At 36.7% G+C, this 19,746-nt stretch overlaps 1 pseudogene; it reads right to left on the bottom strand.

Moving 5' to 3' along the window:
* Positions 1-5,576: 5,576 nt before the first annotated feature.
* LOC114037640 lies at positions 5,577-6,139 on the bottom strand (annotated as a pseudogene).
* Between the last annotated feature and the right edge of the window lie 13,607 nt (positions 6,140-19,746).

The following is a 19,746-nucleotide window of genomic DNA, read 5'->3' as shown; positions in this document are numbered from 1 at the left end:
GAGTACTGTAAAACTCAAAACCAAAATGTTATTGTTATTTAGTTATTTACAATCCTGACTGTCTCTTCATGACCCCTTTTTAGGTTTTCTTGACAAAGATACTGAAATGCTTTACCATTTCCTTCATCAGCGTATTGTACAGATGAGGAAACTGAGGCAAACAGGATTAAGTGACTTGCCCAGGGTGACATAGCTAGTAAGTATCTGAGGCCAGATTTGAACTCAGGTCTTCCTGACTCCAGGCCTGGCACCCTATTCACTGCCCCACCTAGCTGCACAAATACCAAAATGGAGGGAAGAATAATGAATTTAGTTTTGAGCATGCTGAGTTCAATATGCTTCTGGGATATCCAGTTCAAGATGTCCAGTAGCAAGATGTTGGAGATGTGTTACTATAACTCGAGACATAACAGGGGCTGATATATAGATCTGGGATTTATTAACATAGAGATGATAACTAAACCCACAGGAGCTGATGATGTTGTGTATCAGTATGGTATAAAGGGAGAAGAGAAGGGAGCCCAGGCCATGGCTTTGGAGGCCAACCACAGTTAGCAGGTGGAATGTGGATGAAGATGCTGCAAAGGAGATGGAGGAGTGGCCAGGAGGGGAGGAGGACTGAGGGAATGGAGCATCATGAAAGGCCAATGAGAGTATCCGGAAGGAGAAGGTGATCCGCAGCTCCACTGGCTGGAGAAGGACCAAGAAGGATGAAGATTGAGAAAAGCCCATTAGATTTGACCATGAAGAGATCACTGGAATTTGAAGAGAAGTTTCTCTTCAAATGTTGATGTCACAGGATAGATTGTAGAGGGGAAGGAAAAAGGTATGACAAGAGAGGAAATCGAGGCATGGGGCGGGGGTCAAATGGCTTTTTCAAGGAGTTTAGCAACTTGATGTGATGGAAAATGTGTGGCATTTGGAGCCAGAGGACCTGAGTTCAAACTCAAGCTCTATCACTTAATAACTGGGATTTTGGGGAAGTTAATTAACCTTCCCGAACCTCAGAGTCCTCATCTACAAAATTAGGGGGTTAGACTATACCGTCTCTGAGGATCTTACCTATCTCTAGATTTATGATTCTGTGTCAACTGAGAAGGAGAGGAAGGGTATAAGACAAGAACTGATTAAGTGATTTTTTTTATTTTAAGGATGGGGGGAGTGAAAGAGGAGATAGAAGGGGTCACTATCATGTCAAGTGGATGTGAGATGAAAAGAAGGGGAGAAAAGAGGACCCTCAGGAAATGTTCTTGGGTAGCATATGAAGCTGGAAGGAGAGAAGGTTTGGGATGGCTGCTTTTGATAATGGGATAGAGAATCTATTGGGGGAGGGGAGTAGACAGATTGTTTTGACCCTGTAAGGACTCCAGTTGAGATTGTTGTTATTGTCTAGTCATTTTCAGTTGTGTCCTACTCTTTGTGACCCCATTTGGGGGAGTTTTCTTTTCTTTTTTGGTTAAGCAATGGGGTTAAGTGACTTACCCAGGGTCACACAGCTAGTAAGCGGTATGTGTCTGAGGTCGGATTTGAACTCAGATCCTCCTGACTCCAAGGCCGGAGCGCTATCCACTGCGCCACCTAGCTGCCCCTTGGGGAAGTTTTCTTGGCAGAGATATTGGAGTGGTTTGCTATTTCCTTCTGCAGCTCATTTTACACATGAGGAAACTGAGGCAAACAGGGTTAACTGACTTGCCCAGGGTCACATAGTTAGTGTCTGAGGCCAGATTTGGAGTCAAGAAGATGAGTCTTCCTGACTCCAGGCTCAGCACTGCACCACCTTGATTGACATTAAGTAACATAAATTTGTAGTGGACTCTGTTAGTACTCATGACTTTGTTCACCTCCATCCATCAGTATATGAGGAGTGAAGGAGGTAAATGGTGGCAGTAATGCAAATTTGGGGCTTGATAAAATGTGATCATCAATAATCCCAAGGGGTCCAATAGTGCAGATGACCTGGTTCACCAAGGGGTTGAGATTGGAAAAGGAAGAGAGTGTAAGCAGATCAAACGTGATGGCCTTTCTCTAACCTTCAATCTTTCCTTCCCCCACTGCTCAGGTCTCTCCCATTTTTCCAAATCCTTCACCCGATTCTCTCAATCCTGTCATGTATTTCTTCTCCACTTCAGAGACAAATTCTCTACTCTCTATAATATTTCCTCCATTTCATTGCTTCTTGGTCTTCAATCCCCTTCAGTCTGGCTTCTGACTTAAGCATTGAGCTAGCACTCCGCTCTCCAAGATGACCTGTGATCTCTTTACTGCTCAATCCAATGGTGTTTTTTATCAGTCCTATTGGAAAGATCACAGAAAGGCAAATAGGAAACAATATACCATTATTCCACTCTGTGGGGAAAAGATCATAGGATCATGGATTTAGAGCTGGAAAGGACCTTTGAAGGCCATTGAGTACAATTCCCCCCTTTTAGCAAGAAGAAAACTGAGACTGAGCGGGTTCATTCAACCCAGTAAGGGCTATAGAGCTAGTAAATGTCTGAGGTGGGATTTGAATCCAGGTTTTCCCGACTCCAAGTCCAGTGTCTGGTTCACTATGCTATACTATCTTTCAATACACGCAGTATTGGACTGTATTAGAAGATAGACCAGCATTTGTCTAGTCCCGTGGCTTAGGGCATGCAGACAGAACCTTTCCCCAGAGTCTGCCCGTCCTCTTTTTTTTGACTTGTTAGAGGGCTAACAGCAATGGTGCACCATTGTTATCCGCTGTGGTATTGTGCCACCCCCGGCATCACAGGAATTTGTCTGCCTACTTTATAGGGTCTGTCCAACCCGAGACAGATGCTCAGATAATGACAGAACCACCCTCACTACACACAACTGGAGTTTGGAACTTGATTCTTTTCTCTCTGCTTTGCAAAGCCTGGCTCTGGATGACACCTACCCTTTCCAAGTTTGTGAATCAATTAGAAAGTAAACCCTCCGGGGCTCTAGCAAGCCCACAGCGATTTCCTTGAACGGTCTCCCACCCGCTTGTTGGTCAGTCATTACAAAAGTGATACTTAAATCACCGTCAGGGTAGTCAGAAAGACGCTGAAACCTGGGGAAAAATCAAAGGGAGGAACTGAAAGCATCAGCAAAAGGTATCCAACAAACATGTTTGGTAATGATGATTTCTTGAAACCGAGAATTTTTGTTTCTAATTTATGTGTCTGGCTTCTGTGGGGCTAGGCTGCTGCTGCTTACATCCTTCTCCCCCCCCCCCCCCCCCCGCCCCGTCTCTGGGAGGGAATGGCTCAAAGGGGCCCAGTAAACTGCAGCTCATTCCTTCTCGAAAGTGCAGACTGGCGGGTCTGTCCCCTTGAATCATCATCCTAGGGGCCATGTGCTATCTTCAGAATTAATCCTTGCAGAAGTTGTGCACTTTGAGAAGGAAGGGGTGGGGCAGAAAGATTATAGAGCACTGTCTCAGAGATGTCTGGGATGATTTGTCCCGCTGAGAGCGGATCCATTCTGTTCCTAAATAAGATAGTCATGGAAATATGCTGGGCGTGATTTAATCACTCGGCAAAATTTCAGAAGGACTTTCTTAATGTTGACAAGGAGTAGGTAGGGGTTTCACTCAGGGTCTTGATGTCCAGGTGGGGCAGTCTTGGAGAGAAAAACATGATAATGTCATCCATCCCTTCATAACACGCCGCCTTCCCTTGTGGTAGTAAGAAATGAGTTCAATTAAAAAAAAATTAGACTTGTAATATTGGTGTAGGAAACTCTCGCAGTGTAGAAGGGCAGTTGTTCTGCTCCATACCCTACCCCTCATCCAGTGAGGTTTCCTCTGTAACAAAAGAAAAACAGTTTAAGCCAACTAACATGGACATTATGTTGGACAGTGTATGTGACATTTTATATCCATAGTTCCACACCTCTCCAGTGAAAGGGGGGAGGCATATTTCCTCATCTCTGTAGGGCTAAGACTGATCATTGCAATTACATTTCTTACCCTGGGAGTTCACTCTGCCCCTGAAGCTCCTTCCCAAATTAGTCGATTCCTCCCAGAACTTCCATTTTAAGGAAAGTGCCCAGGCCAGGCATGTTTTCATTCCTCCTTGGGTTCTACTCTTGGGTCTCCAGGCTTTCTCCATCATGACCCTAAGTGGGTACCTGCTCCCTCTCTCCTTTCCTCCCTTTTAGCTTCCTTTTCTGTGTTGTCATCCCCCATTAGAATGTAAGCTCCTTGAGGGAAGGGACTGTCTTTTTGTTTGTATTTGTATTCTTAGCACTTAGCATAGTGGTAATAAATGCTTATTGACTTGATTTGACTCATTACTATAGTCTGAGTGAGTTACCTGGACAATGAGAGGATAAGTAACTTACTTAGGGTCAAGTTGCTGATATTTATCAGAGATGGGACTTCAACCCAGCTCTTCTTCTGATTCTGAGTCTGACTCTACATCTGATTTAATAATACAAACTTTAACAATGAGATGGGGTTCACTTTGAAATAGATTTTACTTTTTGGGTTTGATATACTGAAAGTTTAGGAAAATGCAAGCAACTCAGACAGTCCAGGTTGCCCCTTGTTAAATAATTCTCAGTATTTATATGATACTTTGAGGGAGTTCAAACACTTGTGATGGGTGTATGCAATTTGTAAGTAAAAATATTAGAAAATAAATGAAATACCCCATGTCAATTGACAGCATCAGAAATGAAAGCAAAAGAAATGCAGATTTCAACAGTGGTTCTTGTAGGGAGAAACATTTATTCACCTTGGCATCTTTACCATGATGTATACAAAACTTCTTGGAGTTCACTTTTACAAAAAGGTAAATCCAGAAAAAAAGCATACAGCTTTTAGGCATGTTGCATAGCAGAGTAAGATTAATCTCTTAGTATTATTAAGACTGTACTTGCTTGGGGGCAGCTGGGTGGCACAGTGGATAGAGCACTGACCCTGGAGTCAAGAGGAACTGAGTTCAAATGTGACCTCAGACACATGATACTCACTAGTTGTGTGACCCTGGACAAGTCACTTAACCCTGATTGTCTTGCCCCCCCCAAAAATAAAAAAAGACTATACTTATGTTTACATTTGGATATACACGTAATCTTTGTATACATATAAATTCATGATCAGATTTTGGAAACAGTATTTCAGAAATGAGATATGATTTAGCCTGAACTTATATGGAATCCTCTAGACTATTCTAAATTTAGGATGTAAAACTAAGTGAAGTATTGCTATATCATTAGTAAATGTGCATACTGGAAACCTAAAGCTCACTAATCTTTTTTTTTTCCTGATAAGTTTGTTTACTGAAGATTGTGATCTGTTGATTATTTAGCAGCAGTTTTACAAAATTATAATTTCTTTTGTTAACAGGTATTATAAACACATAGTACTAATCTTATTTAAAAAGACATGAGTGTTATACTGGTGAATATACAGCTCACAAATACAGTATTTCCCATTTTAAAAGTCAACACACAATATGCAAAACTATTCTAAACAAAGAAGCCATGATATAAATGCATGATTGGAGTGTCTATAATTATATATATACAGTACATAATTAATGTTAATGATGGGTTCAGTACATTTTTATGTGTAATTCCCATCATGCTTCACTTTCCCCAGACACTGAATTGTGTACTTCCTCTTCCAAAATTGGTATATTCAAGTTTTCCTTAGACATCAAATTATATCTCATCACATATTTAGTACATTGGTGACTCTAATATGTTTTATTTTCATATTCATCAAGTATTTGCTAATGATTAAAATATTTTGTACAAAAATCCTATGGGATACCAATCTGAGTTTGCCTACACATGATTCTTTTACGTGAACCCCGTTAAGGAAAAACTGTTGTTCTTTAGAGGTCGTGCTATCAAGTGTGTGCCTAGTGTAGTCTATAGCAGGAAACTCTTTTGGAGTCTTATGAGCTGCACAAATTAAAATCCATTTTCTATTCGCCATCCATCTGAGTATATGAAGTTTGACAGCAAGTTCATTTAGCTCCAAGTAGAATTACCTTCCGTGTTCATATTTCGTCCACCTTATTTTAGCCTTCAGGTGGTTCAAGAATTTTGTCAGTATCAGAACATCTGCCCTTATATTCTGTTGAATATACTGTTAAACAGTTAATGTACCATCCATTTCATCAAAGGATTCATCAGGCCAACTTTAGAAAACAGACCTTAGTGCTTAGACCAGTGTTGCCATGCCCTCCACCATGGGAGTCTGGGCCAGCACCCAGAAATTAAGGGATGGCTTCTAGAATGGGATGAGGTTAGTTCAGTGGTTCTCAAAGTGTGGTCCAAAGACCTCTTTTTCAAGGGATCCACAAGGTCAAAGCTATTTTCGTAATAATAATAATAATAATAATACTAAGACTTTTAAAATTTTAATATGATAACCCATATAAACAAAAGCTCCTTGGGGTCCTCAATAATTTTTAAGGACATAAAGGGCTTCTGATACCCAAAAAGTTTGAGAATCACTGTTCTAGATCTAGATACTGTCAGAGACATCTCTTTGAAAATATTATTTCTTATTTTGTTGTTAGAAGTAAGGAATATCAAGAAAGCATCAGAACTTGGGAAGATTTGTACAAAGTGAACCAGAGGGAAAGGAGGAAGAGCAGGAGAACAATATTATAGCAAAAAAGAACATTGATGAATAATTATTATGACCAATCTTGGCACAGGAGGAGAAATGAGTGAATGAATGAATGAATGAATGAATGGATGAAAAATAATTTATTAAGCACTTCCCATGTGCCAAACACTGACGATACAAATACAAAAGCAAAGTCTCTGTTATCAAGGAGCATGTGTTCTAATGGATGATATAATACACAGAGGGAGTGGTTCACTAGATTTCTAACTAGAAATGACCTCAGGGTCATCTAGTCCAATTGTCTCATGTGGAATCTGGGACCCAGGGAGCTTTAATGACTTGCTCATGGTGACCCTTGTAATAAGGATCATTCATGTAGAAGTTATAGTGGAAATTTGGAGAGTAGATGAGGTTTCCAAGGGCATGAGTATATAGAAGAAAGACGAGAAGATAGAACACTAAAGGAAATGACAGCAATCAATCGACCAATCAATCAATAATGTTGGTTAAATGCTATATGCCAGGGATTATACCAAGATAAAATGAAACAATCCTTGCCCTCAAGAAGCTTACAGTGTTGTGTAAATTAACTGGGAGAAAATAAAATAGAGAGATAAAGCATTTTAAAGCACTTACTATGTGCCACATATAGTGATCAGTGCTAGAGCAGGGGAGGAGGGTAGTTGGAGATACAAATACAAGCAAACAAGACAACCTCAGCTCTCAAGGAGCTCATATTCTAATGGTGGAAGACAACAGGTAAAGGGGAGCTGGAAATTAGGGGTGGAGGAGAAAGATGCCTGAGTTTTTCTTCTAAATTTTTTACTTTTTTCAGGTTTTCGTTTTCTGCCTTATCTCCCCACCTACGTTCATTCCTTCCCATTGAGAAAAACAAATATTGCTCCAAGCATGTGTAACTAAGCAAAACAATCCCCCAGTAGCCATGTCCAAAAAAACCAAACAAATGTCTCAATCTGCTCTTTGGGTCCATCTTTTCTCAATCCGGAAGCTAGTAATCTGTTTCATCATCTTCTGGAACTGTGGTTGGACATTGCGTTGATCAGAGTTCCTAAATTTTTCAAAATTGCTTGTCTTTACAACATTGCTGTTTCTGTTCAAATTTGTTCTTCTGGTTCTGCTCACTTCACTTTGCATCAGTTCATACAAGACTTCCCCAGTTTCTCTGAAACTATGTTCTTCATAATTTCTTACAGTACTTTAGTATTCTATCACATTCATATAACAAGTTACTCAGTCATTCCCCCGCAGTTTCCAATTTTTTTTTTGGTCACTACAAAAAGTGCTGTCATAAATATTTTTGTACATATGGATCCTTTTCCTTTTCCTTTGATCTCTTTGGTATACAGATTTAGTATTAGTATTGCTAGGTGAAAGTATGCATAGTTTAACAGCTTCCAAATTGCTTTCCAGAATCATTGGTCCAGTTTACAGTTCCACAACCCCTGTAGCATTTGTCATTTTCCTTTTTTGTTATCTTTGCCAATCTGAGGGGTGTGATGTGGAAACTCAGCGTTGTCTTAATTTGTGTTTCTCTAATTATTAGTTATTTATAGCATTTTTTCATATGACTATTGATAGATTAGATTTTTTTCCTCTGAAAGCTGTATATTCATATCATTTGATCATTTATTTGTAGAATGGCTCTTATTCTTTTAAATTTGAACGAATTCCCTAGCTGTCTTAGAAATGAGACTTTTATCAAAGAAACTTGCTGCAAAAGTTTCCCACCATTTACCTGTTTCTTTTTTAATTTTAGATGAATTTGTTCTGATCATGCAAAAACTTTTAAATTTTATATAAACAAAATAGTCCACGTTACCTCTTGTGAATCTCTCTCTCAGTCTCATGAATGTTCTCTCTGATCTGACAAGCAATTTCTTTCGCGTTCCTTTTTTTTTTTTGGTTGGGCAATGGGGGTTAAGTGACTTGCCCAGGGTCACACAGCTAGTAAGTGTTATGTGTCTGAGGCCGAATTTGAACTCGGGTCCTCCTTAATCCAGGGCCCATGCTCTATCCACTGCACCACCGAGCTGCCCCCTCTTTTGTGTTCTTCTAACTTGTTTACAAAGTCATCATTTGTGTCTAAATCATGTGTCCATTTGAAGCCTGTTTTGGTGTACAGGGTCAGATGTTGGTCTGTACCTAGTTTCTTCCATTCTCTTTTCCAGTTTTACCAACAGTTTTTGTTGAACGGTAAGTTCTTGCCTCAATAACTGGGATCTTTGGCTTTATCAATACTAGGCTACTGTGCTAATTTGCTTCTATATGTATTACATGCCTAATATGTTCCACTGATCAACCTTTCTATTTCTTACTCAATACTAAATTGCATTAATGATTATTATTTGCTTACTATATAGTTTGAGATCTAGTATTGCTAGGTCTTCTTCCTTTCCCACTCCCCTCTTTTTTTCATTCATTCCTTTGCTATTCTTGACCTTTTTTCCTCTTAATAAATTTTGTTATTCTTTTTTTCCTGGTTCTATAAAGTAATCCTTTGGCAGTTAGATTGGCATGGCACTGAATAAGTAAATTGATTTAGGTAGTTTTTTTTTTTCATTTTTATCATATTGGTTCAGGCTATCCATGAGAAATTAATATTTCTCCTAATATTTAGATGCCTTCATTTGTGTACAGAGTGTTTTGTAGGTTTTTTCCCCCTATATTTTTCATGTGGATCTTGGTTTGCACACTCCCAATATTTTATATCTTCTCAGTAATTTTGAATGGAGTTTCTCTATCTCCTCCTGTTGGATTTTATTGGTAATAGACAGAGGTGATGATGATTTATATGGGTTTATTTTATATCCTCAAACTTTGCTGAAGTTGTTAATTGTTTTAGTTAGTTTTTTTTCAATTGACTTTCTAGGGTTCTTTAAGTAAACCATCATATCTGCAAAAAGTAATAATTTTGTTTTTTTATTGCCTATGCTTATCCCTCAATTTTCTTTTCTTGTCTTATTAGTACAGTTAACATTTTTAGCACTATGTTGAATAGTGCTGGTAATGGATACCCTTGCTTTGTCCCTGATTTTACTGGAAAGGCCTCTAGTTTATAACTATTACAGAAAATGCTTGCTTTTAGTTTTAAATAGTTACTACTTAACATATTAAGGAAAGCTCAATCTATTCCTATGCTCTCTAGTATTTTTTTTAGGGAATAGATGTATCTTGTCTAAAGATTTTCTGCATCTACTGATATAATCGTATGATTTTCTTGTATTTTTATTAATATATACAATTATGTTAATAGTTTCCCTAATACTGAACCGACCCTGCATTCTTGATATAAATTTACCCTAGCCAGGGTAAACTGAAGTGACGACGTGAAGCCCTCTTTCTCACTGAGGTCCCTTCTGAGATCCCTTTTCTGGAAACCTTGTGATACACTGTTGTTGTCTCCGTATTTAAAATCTTTACTTCATTATCCATTAGTGATATTGGCCTGTAGTTGTTTTCTTCTATTTTAACCCTTCCTGGTATTAGGTAACAAGTCCACATTGAGTAATAGAAGGAATTTGACAGGACCTTTTCTTGTCCTTGTTTTCTCAAACAGTTTGCATAATATTGGAATTAGATGTTGTTTGTAAATCCATTTGGACTTTGTTTTTTTTTTTTTTTGAGGGAAAGGGTGTTCATTTATGGCTTGTTCAATTTCTTTTTCAAAAATTGAGTCATTTAAATCTTCTATTTCCTGTTAAAAATTTTTTTTGCAAAAAATATCCATCTATTTCATTTATATTAATTTGGTTTTCTTTTTTATTTTAAAAATGAAGTTAGTTAATAGTTTGTCTATTTTATTGTCCCCGTCCCCTGCCAAAAACTCCTAGTTGTTTTTTTTTTTACTTCCAATTTTGTTAATTTCTTCTTTGATTTTGAAGATTTCTATTTTGATGTTTAATTGTGGGTTTTTAGTTTGTTGGTTTTTCTATTTTTTTAGTTGCATTCCCATTTCATTGATCTTCTTACCTTCTCTCTCTCTCTCTCTCTCTCTCTCTCTCTCTCTGTTTTTGATGAAAGTGTTTAGAGATAAAATTTTTTCTCTAATAATAATTTTGACTGCATCCCACAAATTTGGGTATACTGTCTCATTGTTGTCACTGTCCTTAATGAAATTACTAATTGTTTCTGTGACTTGTTCTTTGACCCACCCATTTTTAAGAATTAAGCAATTTAGTCTCCAATTTTTTTTATCTTTGTTTCAAAGGTCCTTTGTTGAACATAATTTTTATTGCACTATGATCTATAAAATATTTTTAAAAATATTTCTGTTTTTCTGCATTTTTTTGTGAGGTTTTTATATCCTGACACATGGTCAATTTTTGTGACCGTGCCATGTACAGCTGAGAAATATGTACACTACTTATATTCCAAATCAATATTCTCCTGTCTAACTTTTCTTAAATTCTATTTAGGTCCTTAATTTTTTTGTTTGTTGTTTGGTTAAATGATCTAAGTCAGAGAGGGGTAAATTGAGGTCACCTATTATATTTTATTGTCTATCCCTGTAACTCATTTAGCTTTAAGGATTTAGATGCCATACTATTTGGTGCATTTATATTTAGTATTGATATTAATCTATCCTCCCTCTTATCCCTCCCAATATTCAGACGAAAGGAAAGTTTAAGTATTGTCACCTCCCCCACCTCAGAACCTCATCCTCATCATATAAAGTTCTACTTTTGAATCCTAATTTTTCCTCAGTCTTTCCTGTCCTTTTCTTCCTCCCAGTGTATTTCTTTTCCTCTCCCTTTCCATTCTTCTTTTAATGTTATTAAAACATAACTGAACCATTGCTTGTCCCTCTGTCTAATTTAACTCCCTCTATATTCCTCAATGATAACAGATTTCTGAGAGGATACATATATCATATTCCCATATTAGGATTACATTTTAATATTTTATTTTATACTTGTTTAGATTCTTATGATTGTCAACTCTTTTACCTTTTTATGCTTCTCTTGATTTTTTGTCCTTGTTATGAATATGGTAAATTATATTTATGATTTCTTGATGTTAAACCAACTCTGCATTCTTGGTATGACGCCAACCTTATCATAATGTATAAACTTTGTGACATGTTGAAGCCTTTGTGATAATATATTATTTGAAAATTTGACATCGATTTTCACTAAGGATATTCCGTTTTAACTCTCCCTGGTTTAGGTATCAAGATCATATTTGTATCATATAAGGAATTTTTTAGAGTTTCTTCTTTTCCAATTTTTTGGAAGCAGTTTTTGCAATATCGGAATTAATTTTATTTTGAATGCTTCGTAGAATTTACTTGTAAATCTATCCGGTCCCAGGATATTTTTTTTGGAATTTGATGGTGGCTTACTTTCTTTTTCTGAGATTAGATTATTTAAAATTTCTTTTCCTGTTAATCTGAGTAGTTTATATTTTTTGCTTTTTTGTGTTTTTCCCTTTTGTTTTATTTCTTCTTTCACAACATGACTAATATGGAAATGTGTTTTACATGATTGCACATATATAACCTGTATCAAATTTCTTACTGCCTTAGGAAGGAAGGTAGAGAGAGGGAACGAGAAAATTTGGAGCTCAAAATTTTATAAAAAATGAATGTTAAAATTGTATTTATGTGTAATTGGAAAAAATACCATTAAAATTTTAAAATTAAAAGCTGCAGCTTAATTCATTGATCTGTTCTTTCTTACTTTTGTTGTTGAAAGTGTTAAGCATTTTCCTCTAAGGACTGATCTGGCTGCATCTACCAATTTTGAGTATCTTGTCTCATTTTTGTCAGTATCTTTCATGAAATTGTTGACTATTTCTGTGATTTTTTTCTTTGGGATTTGTTCTGACCCATTCTTTAGGACGTAGTCTCCAGATAATGTTTAATTTTTGCCTCAAAGACCTTTTATTGAATCTAATTTTTATTGCAGTATGGCACATAAAAGGTGCATTTAATATTTCTACTTTTCTGCATTTGTTTGTGAAGTTTTTAAGCCCTAATACACGGTCAATTTTTATTATGGTGCCATGCACTGTTGTGATATATGGATTCTCTTTTCTACTCCCATTCAACAATATCCAGTGGTATATCATATCATATCATATCATATCATATCATATCATGGTCTACCTACCTACCTACTATCAAGTCCATTACTCTTCTAAAATTTGATCCAGGTCTTTAACTTCTTTCCTGTTTCTTTTTTGGTTAGATTTGTCTAGCTCCTTAAGGGGGTATGTTGAAGTCCCTTGATATTATAATTTTGCTATTTCTTCCTGTAATTAATTTATCTTTTCCTTTAAAGTATTTTGATGTACTTTTGCCTGAAAATGTAGTTTCATTATCTATCTCTTTTAGTTAAATCTGTTTTTACTGTTTATCTGAAATAATAATTCTACCTCTGCTTTTTGAAATCAACTGTAGCATAATAGACTTTGTTCTGTCTCTTTGTTTTAACTTTGTGTGAGTCTTCATGTTTTAAGTGTTTTTCTTGTAAATGATGTGTTGGACTCTGCTTTCTAATCCATTCTTCTACCCTTTTCTGTTGCATGAATGAGTTCATCCCATTCACGTTCAGTTATGATAGTCAATAGTATATTTTCCTCCATTCTATTCTCATGTTTATTCCTGCCTTTCCTCCCCACCTCCTCTTTATCACAGGCTTTTCCCCTTTCTTTTTGAACTCCTCTTCAAAACCTTGCTCCAATATTCCTCCCTGAATCTACTTTCTCTCTTCTCCCCACCTCTTCCCCTATTCTTGCTCCCTCTTATTTTCCTGGAAAATGGAATGTATTTTTATACACATTATGTATGTATGTATGTATGTATGTATGTATGTGTGCATGTATGTGTGTTCTATCCTCCTTTGGCCGGTTCAGATGAAAGTAAGGTTCGAGTGATGCATCCTCTCCTCTCTCCCCTCCTTCCATGTTTTACTAAACTTCTACTTTTGTACCCTGATTATGTGAGATAAGATTCCTTATCCATTCCTCCTCCTTTTGCCCTAACATAAACACTTCCACCTCCATTTATTTTCTTCTTTCATGATCATTGAAACATAACAAAAAACATTCCCAGGTCCCTGGTCTTATTCAATTCCCTCTTTGACCACTATGATGTTAAGGTTCTTAAAGGAGCCCTTGTCTCTTTCCCATTCTATTAAGATGTAAAGAGTTCATCCTTATAAAGTCTTTTACTATTATTCACTTGTATTTACCTTTATGTTTTTCTCTTAACTCTCTTGTTTGTATTTCTTTTTAAAAATTTAATATTTTATTTTTCCCTGATTACTTATGAGACAATTGTTAACATTTGTTTTAAAAAAATTTTGAGCTCCAAATTCACTCTCGTCTTCCCTACCCAGCCTCCCCCTTTCCTCAGAAGGCAATTTGATATGGTTTGAACATGTGCAGTCATGTAAAACACATTTCCATATTAGTCATGTTGTGAAAGAAAACACAGACTAAACCAACTAAACAAACAATCAAACAAATAAAAACAACCACCATTCAGATTCCATTAGTTCTTTCTCTGGAGATGGATAGCATTTTTCATCATAAAGTCATTCAGAATTGTCTTGAGAATAGTTAAGTCGTGCAGTTGATCATCACACAATATTATTGTCACTGTGTACCTTGTTCTTCTGGTTCTGCTCATTTGACTTTGCACCAGTTTATGTAAGTCTTTCCAGGTTTTTTGAAATCATCGTACTTGTCATTTTTTATAGCATTATAGTATTCAATTACAATGACATACCACAACTTGTTCATCCATTCCCAAGTTGATGGGCATCCCCTCAATTTCCAATTCTTTGCCACCACAAAGAGAACTGCTATATATATGTTTGTATATTTGAGTCCTTTTCCTTTTTATCTCTTTGAGATACAGATCAAGTAGTGGTATTGTTGGATCAAAGGGTCTCCATGGTTTGATATCTCTTTGGACATAGTTCCAAATTGCTCTACAGAATGGTTGAATCAGTTCACAACTCCAGTGTCTCAATCTTTCCACATCCCCTGCAATATTTGTCATTTTCCTTTTCTGTCATATTAGCCAATCTGATAGGTGTGAGGTGGTATCTCAGAGTTGTTTTAATTTGCTTTTTTTCTAATCAATAGTGATGTAGAGCATTTTTTTCACATGACTATAGATAGCTTTGATTGCTTTGTCTGAAAACTGCCTGTTCATATCCTTTGAACATTTATCAATTGGGGGATGGCTCTTATTTTTATAAATTTTACTCAGTTCCCTATATATTTGACAAATGAGGCCTTTATCAGAGAAACTTGCTATAAATTTTTTTCAAAGTTATAAATACTAACTGTATTTCCCTTTATAATATGTCTGCCCTGTTTATCATATTTTCTTTCTCTCCTTTCACCCTGTCCATCCTCAACAGTGTTTTACTTCTGACTACCACTTCCCCTAATCTACCCTCCCTTCTATCAACCTCCTTCCCCTTTCTCTTATCCCCTTCCCCTCCCACTTTCCTGTAGGATAACATAGATTACTATACCCAACTGAGTGTATATGTTACTCCCTTTTTGAGGCAGTTCTGATGAGAGTAAAGTTCATTTGCTCTGTTCCCTTGCCCCTCTCTTCCCCTCTACTGAAAAAGTTCTTTTGTGCCTTTTTATATGAGATAATTTAACCCACTCTACCCTCTCTTTCCCCTTCTTCAGTGCATTCCCCTTTCTCACCCCTTAATTTTATTATTTTAGATAATCATCCCATCATATTCAAAAAGACCTAATAATGAGAAAGTTCTTAGTAGTTACTTGTGTCATCTTCCCATATAGGAATGTAAATGGTTTAACCTCATTAAATCCCTTATGATTTCTCTTTCCTGTATACCTTTTTATGCTTCTCTTGAGTCTTGTATTTGAATGTCAAATTTTCTATTTGGCTCTGGTCTTTTTTTTTTTTAAATCAGGAATGCTTGAAAGTCTTCTATTTTATTCAATATTGATTTTTTTCCCCAGGAAGGACTATATTCAGCTTTTCTAGGTAGGTAATTCGTGGTTGAAATTCTGGCTCCTTTGCCCTTTGGAACATCATATTCCAAGCCCTCTGATCCTTTAATGTAGAAGCTACCAAATCTTGTGTTATCCTGACTGTGGCTCCATGATATTTGAATTATTTCTTTCTGGTTGCTTGCAATATTTTCTCCTTGACCTGGGAGCTCTCAAATTTGGCTATAATATTTCTGGAAGTTTCCATTTTGGAATCTCTTTCAGGAGGGATTGATGGATGCTTTCCATTTCTATTTTTACTTTCTGGTTCTAGAATCTCAGGGAAGTTTTCCTTGATAATTTCTTGAAAGATGATGTCTTAGTTCTTTTTTTGTTTGTTTTTGTTTTTGTTTTGCTTTTTTTTTTTTGGTGAGGTGATTGCGGTTAAGTGACTTGCCCAGGGTCACACAGCTAGTGTTAAGTGTCTGAGGTTGGATTTGAACTCAGGTCCTCCTGACTCCAAGGTCAGAGCTCTATTAACTGTGCCACCTAGCTGCCCTAAGCTCTTTTTTTTTTTTTTTATGGCTCTCAGGTAGTCTAATACTTCTTAAATGATACCTCCTGGATTTATTTTCTGGGTCAGTTGTTTTTTCCAGTGAGATATTTCACATTTTCTTCTATTGGTTCATTCTTTTGATTTTGTTTTATTGCTTTTTGATATCTCATTATCTTGATATCTCATTAGCTTCCACTTGCTCAATTCTAATGTTTAAGGAATTCTTTTCTTTAATGAGTTTTTGTGTTTCTTTTTCCATTTGGCCAATTCTGCTTTTTAAGACTTTCTTCTCTTTATTAGATTTTTGTGCCTCTTTTACTATTTGGGCTATTCTGTTTTTTAAAGTATTATTTTCTTCAGGTTTTTTTTTCCTGTGCTACCTTAACCAGTTTGTTTTTTTTTTCAAGATTTTCTTGCATCACTGTAATTTCTTTTCCCAATTTTTCCTCTACCTATCTTATTTGAATTTGAAAAGCCTTTTTGAGCTCTTTCAGGAATTCTTTTTTTGGGCCTGAGACCAATTCACATTTTTCTTTGAGGTTTTGGATGTAGCAGTTTTAACTTTGTTATCTTCTTCTGAGTTTGAGTTGTGATCTTCCCTGTCACCCTGGTAACTCTCTATGGTCAGGATCTCATTTTCTCATTTGTTCACTTTTCCAGCCTATTTCTTGGCTTTCAACTTTATATTAAAATTGGGCTCTGCTTCTCAAGTGGAGGGGGCACTGTCCTAAGCTTTAGGGTTTTGTTTTGTTTTTTTGTGTGTGTGTTCATGTGCAGCTGTTTTTAGAACTAGTTCAGGGAATCTGTAAGCTTTAAGTTCTTCCAAGGTGGTATGGTCTAAGGAGAAGTGTGTTTTCTATTCTCCTGACCTGTGCAATGGTCTATGAGTGACCACAAGCATTCTTTTTTTGTCCTGGGACTGTGACCAGGATTGCTGCTCCCCTATGGCTGGTAGCTCTGGTGTGCTAGTGCTCCTCTTCACCCTGGGACTATGACCCAGATCCATGTATGGTCAATGCAACAGGTCCTGCACCTAGTACCAGCAAAGGGACTCCCATAATCTCTTTCTGACCCATTGCCAGAGCCCCTTACTCTCTGTGGGCTAAGAGCTCCAGAAGCCTCCTCTGCTAATTCAGTCACTTTCTAAGGCCTGCTGCTGGTTTATGGGGGCATGGGATGTGCTGGTGTGAACTCCACTCTCACCTGGGTGTGACAGACCTTTCCTACCAACCTTCTAAATTATCTTAGGTTGAAAAATTATTTCACCCCATCTTTTTGTGGGTTCTGCTGCTCTATTTCCGGGCATTATTTAAAAGTTGTTTTGAATAATTTGGGAGAGCTCAGAGGAGTCCCTGACTTTTCTCCACATCTTGGTTGCACCTTCTCCTTGTTCGTATTTCAAAGGTTCTATCAGTTCTGGTGTTTTATTGGAAATTCTTGAAGGTCTTCTCTATTTCATTGAAGGCATATTTTTATCTCTGTAGGGTTTTGTTCAGTTTCATGGTATCAGTTCCTCTTGGTTGTAAAATGATACCTTTTGTTTTTTTTCAATACTGTTTTCCAAGTTCTCTGCTTCTTTATAACGGTGGTTACTATATCATATGTGATGGTGATTGTTGTTTGTCGATACTTGAATTCTTTCTTTCTGGATGCTTACGGTATTTTTTTTCCTTTGACTTGGAAGCTCTGGATTTTGGCTATGATGTTCTTGTCATGACCCTGGGCTAGTCACTTAATCTGTCTATCTCAGTTTCCTCACCTATAAAATGGAGATAATAATAGCACCTACCTCCCAGGGTTGTTGAGATTCTTTTTCTAAAAGCTAATTAACTCTGGTTAGAAAGTTCCTAAATAATCAGGAGCAAGCCCACTCGGGGCTCATGAATGCAGTACTGGGAATGTTCATACCCTTCACCATTACCCCTAGAACCCTGAGAGGAGAAGTATTAATTACTTGGGGGGACCTGGCTGGCTAATGTAAGTGGAAATTGGGAAAGTAGCCTAGGAAAGGATGGTATAACATAACAAATCAACTAAGGGAAATAATGAACATTAAAACTGAGAGAAATGATTGTTAAATAACCAATTATTGGGGAGATCCAGGTTTTTTCCCTTCCTAGGTCCTTATTCTTTACTTATTCTTTACAAGTCAGCAACTAAAGGACAATGTTGATGAATGAGATTGCCCAAATCCCGGAGGTACCCCACCCAACTAGAAAGTCTTTCAAAGAATTTAATCTGAGGTGAATTCCAGGCCACTGCATTCCACTCAGTCAGGTCCATGCAGAGATCCACTCCCTTTTGTTTAGATTGCCGTAGGCAGGGGTAGTCTAAATAAGATATGTCTCTTTGTCCATCCCTCAATCTTGGAGTGTTACATCCCCTAGCCCCTCATTAGAATAAGCCCACCTCTCATTGTAATATTCATTATTCTCATTAATTAACCAATCAGAGTTGATTGCCACCTTCAGGAACACCCACTCTTCCAAAGGCATATAAGCATTGAGTGGGTTCCATGAGGGGTCTTTGGCATTCAAGAGTGACACCAACCCCTTTTATTAGTTATCTGCTAGCATGATTAATAAAATGATTAATTACCCAGAAACTATATTTCTCAAACTTTTTATATGTCACACCACAATATAATGTTTATATATTTATAATAATATAATAAATGTCATAAATAAACTAAGGGACATGTGCTTTAATAGTTTAATGTAAAGACATTTGCTTTATCTAATCCCTGGTTCTTATTTCTTTTGGGAATTAATTACAGAATTAATGCTTGTTGACTAGACACACCCTATCTTGATATAGTCTGAAATTCAAATTTGTAAAGGGAGGTTCAAGACCGAGGATGCATGATATTATTTCTCAATTTTAATAACGAAACAGAGAGAGGCCTAAGGGCTACTAGCTGCCATTTTCCACAAAGATTTTTCCCCAATTGTTTCTTGTCTTTTTATTTTACATGCAATGCTTTCTGTTAAGTTAAAAAGGATTTTTCTTTTTTTTTTTTTGTAATCTCCTTGAAGGCAAGCATTCCTTTAGGTTTTGTCTTTGTATCCCAAACAGCTAGACCAAAGTAGCTGCTGAGTAAGTGCTTGTTGAGTTGGATAAATGAGAACAAATTTCTGTAATCAGTGAGAAAAACCTTTATTTTAAATGAGGAAGGTACCTGTAATCCAATGAAATGAGATATTCTACAAAGTGTTATGTTATGATCCATACAATGCACCTAAGCCACCACACCAGTAAAAGAATTCCCATGAATCCCCACTTAAAGGGGTTTGGATAAGATAGCCTGTATTTCTGAGAATATGCCAGGTTGCTTCCTGGAAAAAATTTAAAAGCAGCATCATAATTGGATATGATAGCTAATGCCATTCTACTAGTAAGAGTTCTATAATGCATTAGGAATTGTCTTATTTTCAAATATAGCTGAAAACCAAAAGTAAGTATTAAAGACAGAGCCCTTTTATTCATTCTGGTGTGAACCACAAAGATCATTAAATCCCCTCAGCCCACAGCTATCATTAGATATTTGCATATGTTATTTGGATATTTAATTCCATTTTTGCTAGTTGCCATAGCAGTAGAATAATAAATGTTTTAGCCAAAAGATCTTGCATCAGACATAGCTGGGAAACATGCCCATAAA

This window comes from Vombatus ursinus, unplaced genomic scaffold, assembly GCF_900497805.2.
Source record: "Vombatus ursinus unplaced genomic scaffold, bare-nosed wombat genome assembly UNPS02010461.1, whole genome shotgun sequence".
In the NCBI taxonomy this organism is placed as follows: domain Eukaryota; kingdom Metazoa; phylum Chordata; class Mammalia; order Diprotodontia; family Vombatidae; genus Vombatus; species Vombatus ursinus.
The sequence above is the reverse complement of the archived record's forward strand: the minus strand, read 5'-3'. Positions and strand labels throughout refer to the sequence as shown.